This window comes from Trachurus japonicus, chromosome 9, assembly GCF_045865225.1.
Source record: "Trachurus japonicus isolate A0001 chromosome 9, Traja_1.0".
NCBI lineage: Eukaryota > Metazoa > Chordata > Actinopteri > Carangiformes > Carangidae > Trachurus > Trachurus japonicus.
This window is the reverse complement of record NC_140915.1, coordinates 28,242,748-28,252,339: the sequence shown is the minus strand read 5'-3', so window position 1 is coordinate 28,252,339 and position 9,592 is coordinate 28,242,748. Positions and strand designations below refer to the sequence as shown.

General features: G+C 42.9%; 1 protein-coding gene across 4 annotated transcripts in view; it reads left to right on the top strand.

The window, feature by feature from the left end:
- The first annotated feature begins 135 nt into the window (after nucleotides 1-135).
- adgrv1 (adhesion G protein-coupled receptor V1) overlaps nucleotides 136-9,592 on the top strand; it is a 112,657-nt gene continuing 103,200 nt past the window's right edge. For 3 of the 4 annotated variants that reach the window (XM_085787117.1, XM_085787116.1, XM_085787114.1), the window contains exon 1: nucleotides 456-1,036. The gene's annotated coding sequence lies outside the window, so the exon portion shown is untranslated. Of the gene's footprint in view, nucleotides 213-455; nucleotides 1,037-9,592 lie in introns of those variants that run through there. The other variant, XM_085787115.1, reaches the window with a different exon arrangement.

The following is a 9,592-nucleotide window of genomic DNA, read 5'->3' as shown; positions in this document are numbered from 1 at the left end:
CGAGCTAGTGTTATATTCAGGATTCGGTCCTTTATATTCGTATTTGCTACTTTGTCAGTTCACATAGCCGAAGCTAAAACAAAAACAAGCTAACTGTTAGTCTGGATGTAACGTTAACGTAGTAATTGACGGTTGTTAAGACTATGGAGGAGAAACAAGGCTCAAACTAAAACTAAGCTAGCTAAAGTCAGTTTACCTATTTTAAACACACAGTAAGTATCAAGTTCATGCTTATTTGTCTACATAGGTTACCATTTCCACTCCTTGAATGTAACAGGTAGGCTGTATAAAGCTCTTATCAGCAAGGAGGGACATTTCAGGGTCATAAGGACACAAGTGCGATGCTTTGTTAACTCCAAGTGTTTGGCCAAGTGTGTTAAATTTCAAGTTACTGTGCCACAAATCTGGAAAGTTTATGTGGAGTTATGATAACAGCAGCGGAGAGAGGGACAGCAGGGGGGGTCTATGCCTGCTCGGCTCACAGGGTGGAGCTGTCCGCCACCACACTGTGCACCCTCCAGAGACAAATGGGATTAAAACATCTTGTCTCATTAGGCATCGACCGGGAGACGAGCTGGAGTCACTGGAAGGCTGCAAACTAATCTTTTCTGTTGGGACAGCGAGTCGTGTGTACAGTAGTGGCAGCTCTCACATGGCTGCTGCAGGAGCCCGGAGCTGTGTGTAGTAGAGACAGGAGAGGAGAGGGTCCTGAAGAGACCACCGAGGAGCCGCTCCGTCCGTCCGTCCGCCCGTCCATCTGTCCGCTATTTCTCCCGGCTTCAGTACCGTTAGATTGCATACGCGCTTCATCCAATGTTGTTCACCGGGAACTCAAAACTGAAAAGGAATAACTGATCACAGCAGGGTTAGGTTGTTTTTTTTTCTTTTTCTTCAAGTAGTACAAAATGATGCAGTGTTTGGCTGCTGTCTGGAAGAGGAGGAGCTGAGAACCCCGGGAGCGCTTATCGATGTTACCCACAACAATAAAGATATTGTAGCAATTTATCTTGGACAGAGAGGCCAAGCAAGGTGTCAGGTAAGTTGAAATGATTTATTTTATGTCTTTTTTTCAAAGATGTCTCTGTTTGTCTTTGTGAGCAGGCTAGTGGCAATGATGTGTGGCGACCAGCAAAACTTTATAGTGGATTAATTTCATAGAAAGACTTGAGGGTGCGATGATATCTCTTTGTGACACATGGTTATTCAGTCTCATGGACAATGCACCCGTCTTAGATGTATTTTTCAGTAGGTGTGTCAGAAATGATTGGTGACTGGAGGCTATTTTACCAGCGGCAGATAAATAGTGATGAGAATAAAGGAAACAAATGAGTAGCGATACTCCTCATCAATTATGCCAGACAGCTCAAGCAGACATATTGTATAACACTATAAGAAAACGATTAAAAGTGGTTGGCCGCTGCTAATTTCTTTTTGCACCGTGCCAAAAAATCCCCCTCGGAGCAGCTAATAAAATTGAAAAGCCTAAATATTGATTCAGCGCAATCAGTAAATGAATGGTCGCCCATTGAGGACGGAGACAAACGCTTCCATGGTTACATTCAGGATCTCCAGTGTGATTACTGCGCTTTGTGTGGGTTTTCTCTCTCCCACTGAAATACAACAACAGTTCAGGGGGAACTGCCACACATGGTGAGCTGGAGACCCGCTCATAAAGGCTCCGTTGACTAATCTATAGGCTTACTCGGGCCATAAGTAATCTTGGCACACTTTGAGTTGCGCACATGTGCTGATACTGTTAAATAAACGAGTGCTGCCTGTAGCCTCATTGTGCCGCCGCTTCTTTGCACATTTTACGCAGATGCCCAGGCTCCATAATTTACACCAGTTGATGAGGTGGGGGCTATTCGGTGCTTGAATAATTGAATACGTCCACCTTATCTCTAATTGATTTGACATGATGTCATCTTGGTGCGTCCCTTGCAAATCTCTTTTGTTGCCTCCTCTGTGGTGCCTCAGCAGAGGAAAATCCTTTTTCTCACTGGGGAGGAAGGGAGGGAGCTGCTTCTGTATCCATTCAGCACTTACACCTGCTGTTCCTCAGCGCCAGCCTTCATTCTTCACTGTTTGTGAAATCTACCTTTGTATAAGTGGGTGAATTATTCAATCACATGAAGCATTACAGTCGTCCCTCTTTGTTTGCAAAGAAGCAGCAAAACTTGCCATGAAATGCTCACAATTTTCTCTCCTCGAACCTTCAGTGTCTGCTTCCATCATCACAAACCCACATGTCATGGTCAGTCTCTCTTTTTTTGTAGATTTGAATCTTCTAAGATCCTCACTTGCTCAGAGCCAAGTCCCTTTGTTTGTCAGTGTTTATGTCATTGCCTGGCAGGGGTCAGCCCCCAGTCGCCTGTGTGTGAGGGTCTGAATGTGATTCACTGGGCGGAAACTGTTTTACTGCCTGCCTCTCTCCCCTTCTGTCTCACCCCCCCTAATGGCTGCACAGTACAAAAGGGGACAGTGCCATAAACAGAGCTTGTTCATTGATTAAAGGTGCTGAAGTGTTGCACATTGCAGACGGGAGGAGATTGATGTTTGCCCTGGATGAGGGGACTTACATTGTCCATGTGTGGGTATAGAGGGAAATAGTAGATGGGTGCATGCATAGCTCTCCACACACTTCACCACCCTGCAACAGGCTGTGCCCACCTCTGTGCACTCATGATCACTATTGGGTGTAAGAGTTGCAAAGGATGTCTTTCTCTGTGGAGCGAAGGACATTTGTAACATTGAAAAAAAAAGAAACAACCTTGTGGCTTGATAGCTGTTCTATGTGTGCAGATATCCTCTTTGTCATGCACAATATCTCCATTTTACCTCCTACACATATCTGCACCAGTTTTATTGGAACAGCAAATTTGTTTTGTTGGATGTGTTGAGCATCGAACCACATTCTTGTTTATTTATGTGGCATATTTTAAACTAAACACAAAGGGGTGTAGTTGTCTTCCCCTCATTGGATGTTCTGCATTTTGGTCTTTTATGGTGTGGAAAGAGAAACCTGCAGACCTGCCCACTACACCTCTTATTAGTTATGGTCTGGTTTTCATTTCCACACCTTGAGAGGATAAAATGTTGTGCCTAACCCACTCCTCTTTCAAATCACCATTTGCTTCAGAAGTACCACAGCAAAGCAATTCGTAATCCTTTGTTGTAAGACAGTCCAGATGCATACCACAAACTTGTCTCATTGGCATGATATTTTGGAGCTCACTCACATCACTGAAAGCTAATTTAAGTTTATGAATCGCAAGTGTTAATCTTTTTTAAACATAAATCAAAAATTCCTAAGTCTGAAGACATGTTTTTGAAAGATGAACTGTGCTTTTTTGCAAACACAGCCGAGATGTAGAGGGGTTTCCCCGTGCCTTTTAAATGCACTACAATATTGGGGAGAAAATAAGCACGAGGCAAACTTGGATGTTGAACAAAATGTTTGCACATGCACATGTACCGTAGTCATGAGTTTCTGGTGCTTTTTGGATTTAAGCTGTTTTCCATGGCTGCAAATTCAAACTGTTTTGTATTAATTCATTTTTTGAGGTTTAGAGATAGACATTTTAAAACAGAAGGTAGTTTGAAGCCCTCTCATTCAGATTTTTCTGTCATTTGAGAGTATTGCTTCTCGATTATGTGATATTTGGCCAATGTGGGGAAAAAAGCACTGCTGTGGGCAGACGGTATAATTAAGGCTCTCAAATCCACAAGGAGACATTGAGGAGATGAGAGTGTGCGATGGGGTCAAAGAAAAAAATACAAATACAGCAAAATGACGAAACAACAACATGAGATAAACAGCCCTATACTCCTTATAGGATTGGAAACAATTTGTTTTTAGTGTTTAAATCTGATGTATGTTGCTAATCTCTAGTAATACAGGACCTGTGGTACATGCACATTAACCTGTTGTTAAAACTTAACAGTTGCCGCCATGTCTACAACGCCAGTGAGGTCGATTTTAAATTTAGTGAATGGACAAATTCAAGTCATAAAGAACTCTCTTGTAATGTTCTCTGGGATTTTAATACTTTGTTTTCAAAAATCATTTGACAGTTCATGCTTACGCACAAGAGACAGTATCATGTTTTAGTAGTTGTTGTCCTTGGACCAGAGGGACAGGAAAGTGGTGGGCCCACAGCGGTGGCCAACAATCCTGAGGTCTCTTTAGTGGGCCTGACCAACCGCATATTGTTCCCGGTGAGAGGATTCTTGTACGGTTGCTGCAGTGAACCCTCGGCCATGACCTCGCTGTCAACTCTCATAATCGCACACCCCTACAAACACACATATACAACCACACACACACTTATTGTTACAGTACACCTCATGCTCTGTAAAGGCAATTATCAATACAACAACCCCATTGGCGTATTAAACTTGAACTCTGTCCTCCTGTGATGTTAGAGAAGGTGGTGGCCTCATAGGTCAGCTTCTAACCAGGTGTACTCTATGAGTTGGTAGTACACTTGATATATTACAAGTATCCAAGTATTAAAGGGATAGTTCACCCAAAATTCAAATTTCACTCATTATCTACTCACCCTCATGTCGACTAAGGGCTGGGAGAAGTTTCAGAGTCCTCTGTGCCTTCTCTGAGTTACAGGGGGGCTCCGTGCAGCACTGCATGTCCATATGATGGTTGCGAATGGGCCTCACTTCACACACCAAAAAAACATCCAAATACCTCCATAGTGCTCGTTTCTTGTATTGAAGCCCCAACATGAGAAATTGTTCCGAAAAAAATTAAATAAGTATAGGTTTTAAGCTTGTTTGTAGCGGAAGCTCCCAGTGTCTCAGTTCACTGCTTTGCCTGTGTCTGTGCAAATCTCGAGTGATTTGCATTGACACCCAGTTAACGGCTCCGCAAATCACGTGAGATTCCGGCAGAGCAACACTGGGACAAGTGAACTAAACACACACACTGTATACAATATAAAAAAAGATACTTTCAAACTTTTCTGCAATATCCCTCACTATATTCTGTGGTAACAGCATTAAAGCAATTTAACTAAATCAGCTACGTTTCATATCAACCTGCAAACTGCATGGAGAATCAGTGCTGGAGTGACAACAGAAAGCAATGTAAAGGATATTTCAGGAACAGTGTTTCTCTGGTTCATATTAGCTTGGCTAGACTCAATGCAAATTAAATTAACTTTCATTGACTGTTTAAAGCATGTACTTAGTTGAATGGCTTCTTATCCCCATAAACCTCCATAAACCTGCTTCACAGCCTAATTTGATAAATGAACAGACTGTTTGGTTGTTTTTCACTGACCCCATTCCTTGAATGCACAGACCAGTACATGGGTCTCTCTGCCTGGCCATAAATCCTCAAGTTTTACCCCATGCCTCGATGTTTTTGAGGGAGCCACGTGGAACACATCCTGTAGTGCTCCATGCTTCCTGTCTTAATTTAGACAGGTTGAGTGGGTCATGCTGGAGGAACATCATGACTATACATCCCTATACCCTTCCTTCTTTGTTAGTGCTCCTTTTGCCTCTCACCAGGGTCTTTGTGTTTGTGTGTGAGACAGAGAGAGAAAATTAGAAAGTGGGAAAGAAAAAAAGTGTCAGGCTGCCTAAAACATGAACCTGTTGATGTAGGTCACCAGCCCCCTACCAATTCTGCTCTGTCCTTTAAACCAGCCCGGCTTTTCTTTCTTTTCATGTCTTTCTCTGTTTATCGCTCACTTCCCTCATTGTACTGTAGCTGGTCATGGCAGAAGAATTCCTCAAGGAGGTGGGGGTGGTTGATCTGAGCATGGCTTAGATGTGGCAGGGTGTGTTTATTGTTGTAAAAAAAGATGTATTCATCCACTTTCTCTTGATGCCTGTCATTATACATAGATGTGCTGCTTACCTATATCTTTTTGAATGAAACAATACATTAGGATCACTTTGTAGGAAACAGGTAACTCATCCTTTGTGTGAATGTTTTATGTTTGATTGTCAACGAATGTAAGATAAAGTACCTCTGAGTTTAATTGGCATTTCTTGGTAAAGTATGCAACAGGAGCCACATACACATTTACCTGTAACGGCTCAATCCCACGTTTACTGTTCCGTAACAAACAGTTGGTGAATGGCTTGTTCTGAAGCAGCAAAACAACAAACTTGATGAACAGCTTGATGTAAGCAATGGGCAGCTTTTTGAATAGTTTTTGTTATATTTTCTCTATGATAATCAGGATCTGTTGACCACACTTGTTCAGGGATTTGCCTCCCCCTTCAATCCTGCCATCTGGCCCTTAGTTTTCCAGGGCTGCAAAGGCCTGAAAGAGGGACTCTCCCACACCTACTGTACCAAGGATGTGTGTGCCGTGCGTGTCCTTGTTTAGGAGTGATAGAGTAGGGCTGAGAGAAAAGGAGAGACTCTGAATAGGATGGTTTGGATTCTGTTGGAGAGGAGGCTGGCATGCCAAAAGTGGGAGAAACAAAAGAATAGAGAACTGTGGCAATGTTAGAAATGCACACAAAACACAAAAAGGAGCATGAGGGAACAAAAGCCGGCTCCTCAAAATTGTGTGCTGGTCAGTGAATCGTAAAGTCCCACTTCGTCTCCAATGAAAATACTCCCCCGTTCTGGGTTGTCTCTCTGTTTTGGGAACTCTTTTGAAATGCAATTAGCATTTCATTTTGGCCCAACCAGTTACATGCAATGAAGTAATACCCTTTCTAATTTAGCCCTTTGGTCTACAAGGCTGTGGAGAGCACAACCTTGTTTAATCCCTTGAAAGTGCTTTTCTGTCTGCCTCCATCACTGTGTGTCATACAAACTAATCAGCGTTCAAACTGGAAGATGCTTTAAATTGCTCATGCACTGGTTCCTTCTCAATTGGAACCACTTTCCTTTTTCTATATCTCTTCTTTCCCACTATTCCCTAAGGGGAAGAAAAAAAACCTCTTGTTTTTAGTTGGGGATGCGAGATGCCATTGGCTCAACTTAAGAGCAGCAGACCACGGCTGTGTGGACAATACCTCTCTCTCTGTTTCTTTTTTCACAGTAAAATGCACACTTGATTGGCAGCCTCTTGCCCCCCGAAGGAGAAATGCCTGGTCTGAAAAGTATCGTTTGACAATAGCTGGAAGGCTGACCTCATGCATTTTTTTTCTTTGGAGAGGTATTCATTCAAGTGTTTTGTAGTTCCCCCTTATGTGAAATGGCATAATTTGGCTGCAATTCAGGTCACTGCCATCCTCATTTCCCCCAAAATCTGCCTCCAACCTCTTGTTGGACTAAGAGTAGGTTTTCTGTTTTTTTCCCCTCAAAATAAACAGAATTCTGTTTTTCGGGTAAAGCTCTCCAAAATAAGCCCAGAGTTTTTGTCAGATTTAATGATGTATGTTTTAGCTCTACTCGCTTATTAAGTTTCTTAATTTCTTTTCCCCAACTTCTCTGTATGGCGAGAACATTCACTGATCTAAAAATACCAGAGGCAGAAACTACATGTGAAGTGCAATTATGGGCTTATGTGAGTTGACCGGGTATGGCAGCCATGGCTGTGTCGGGCTGAGAATGGACGGTGGGTGGTTTCTGAGTTAAGGCCCTGTCTCACATTCGGCTGGTGGCATCGCTTAGCGCGGAGTGCAGCTCAAACAGAAAACAATCCAATAAACACAGCAAAGGAGGCACTGTGGTTCTGGGCCAAACACATAGGCCGAGTTTCATAAGTATAAACTGAGCTAATGCAACAACCATTCTATGAAAATGAAAACATTGTTGATAAGCATTAAATGACACACACAACAGTATTGTTAATAGGTTATTGGATTTTGGCATTTTTCATAATTAGTCTGATCTCTGAATAAAAACCTGGCCATCCAACCACAGGGCACTTCCATTTTCCAGTGTGGTGCAGCCCTATAAGATTGGTTTTGTGATCCATTCTAAATAAATACAGACTGAAGGCCATTATCACCCCTTTCTGTATGCCTCTCTGCCCACCACACCATCTGTCTGTGCATGTGTTGCTGTGTACTTATGTGTTTCTCTGTCAGTTTGTGTTATTGGTTTTCAGTGTGAATTTGCACCGAGGAGACACACAAACATTCCAGGAAGACTGTTATATTAGTTGATGTTAATGACAGAGCAGTTTCTGTCTGTGGCCAGACTGACTCCAGATCACCGACCAGAGCTGTAAGATTGATGAATGAGATCCCACTGTGGGCCTCCCAGTGTAGGACAACTGAATATCACGTTCTGTGTGCATGTGTATGTGTGTGCGTGCATCTAACTGCCAAATATAACCACATGCTTTTTACCAAGGGCATCTCAGGACCAGGGAAGCCTCAGGGCAGGGATGCCGTATGGGAAAGCCCTTGATTAAAACTCTATAGACTATTATCCCACTCACCCTGGCCTCTTCCAAAAAGAAAACAAGAGTATTGCTTTTCACTTTTAAAGCTTATACTACCGAGTATTGAGTCATTGAAACAACTCTCATAGTGGCGAGAAGGGATTACCATACAGATACTACTTTACTTAATAAGAAAAAGAACTGAGACACATTATATTTTTTAGTCTAAGAGAAAATCTAATTAAAACCTGACACATTTCACGTAAACTGTTGTCAACTACAAGTCACCTGACTCACTGCGGCTGTCACATGGCACGTTTGATTACATGAATCCTGCACTGTCACGCTTACTACCATCCTCCGACTGTGAAGTCTTAGGCCTGCAGTGAATAATTAATGCTAAAGATTACGGCACAGAGCCCACTGTCAGGAGAAACCCTAGAGGCATCAGGAGCGTGCACTGACCTCAGGAGCAGCCCTGCAACCAGACACCTCCCCGGCACCTCTGACAGGGATATCCAATAGATCAGTGAGTGTGTGTGTATGTGTGTACGTTTGTGTGTGTGAGTGTGTCTGCATTGGACCTAGTGTAACAGTTTGTGTCAACCAGACTGCTAAGCCCAGTAGACTGCTTCAAGGAAGAGGTGAGGAGGTCAAACCACCTCTGACCAGCCCTGATATTATCACAGTGACTGCCTATGGTGCTTATCATGTTTGAACCTGCTGAGAGGGTGATGAGCTGTCCGTCATGGAGATACAGGAAAACGAGTTTGTCTCCCAAGAAAAACTGAGTGATAAGATGTGTCACAGAGAGAGATCAGCAGATAGAGAGAAGTAAGGAATTGCAAGTTGATGTGGTTGGGATACTCTGCATGCACCATGAATGCATTTGTGTGTACGTTTGCGTGTGTGTGTGTGTGTGTGTGTGTGTGTGTGTCGACTATGCATTGTTGCCTTTACCTTTGATCTGAGCTTAGCCGGTGAAGTGAGTGGACTTCAAGACACAGTTGTAGCTCAATGCCCAGCACTAAGAAACTTTCCTGGCAGGCACAAACTCTGCTTGTGCAAGAGAACCATAATTCTAAATGACTAAATGCATACTGAAAAGAAGAGAGAAGTTGACTGGAAGTATTATGTACTGGACAAAAGCCGTTATAGTGAATGCAGGTTCAAGGTCAAGACTTAACTAGATAATAATCCGATTTAAACGGCAGCCTTTGGAATTTGTGTCTTATTGTTTTGGAAGAATGATTCAGGATTGTTCCAGGCCA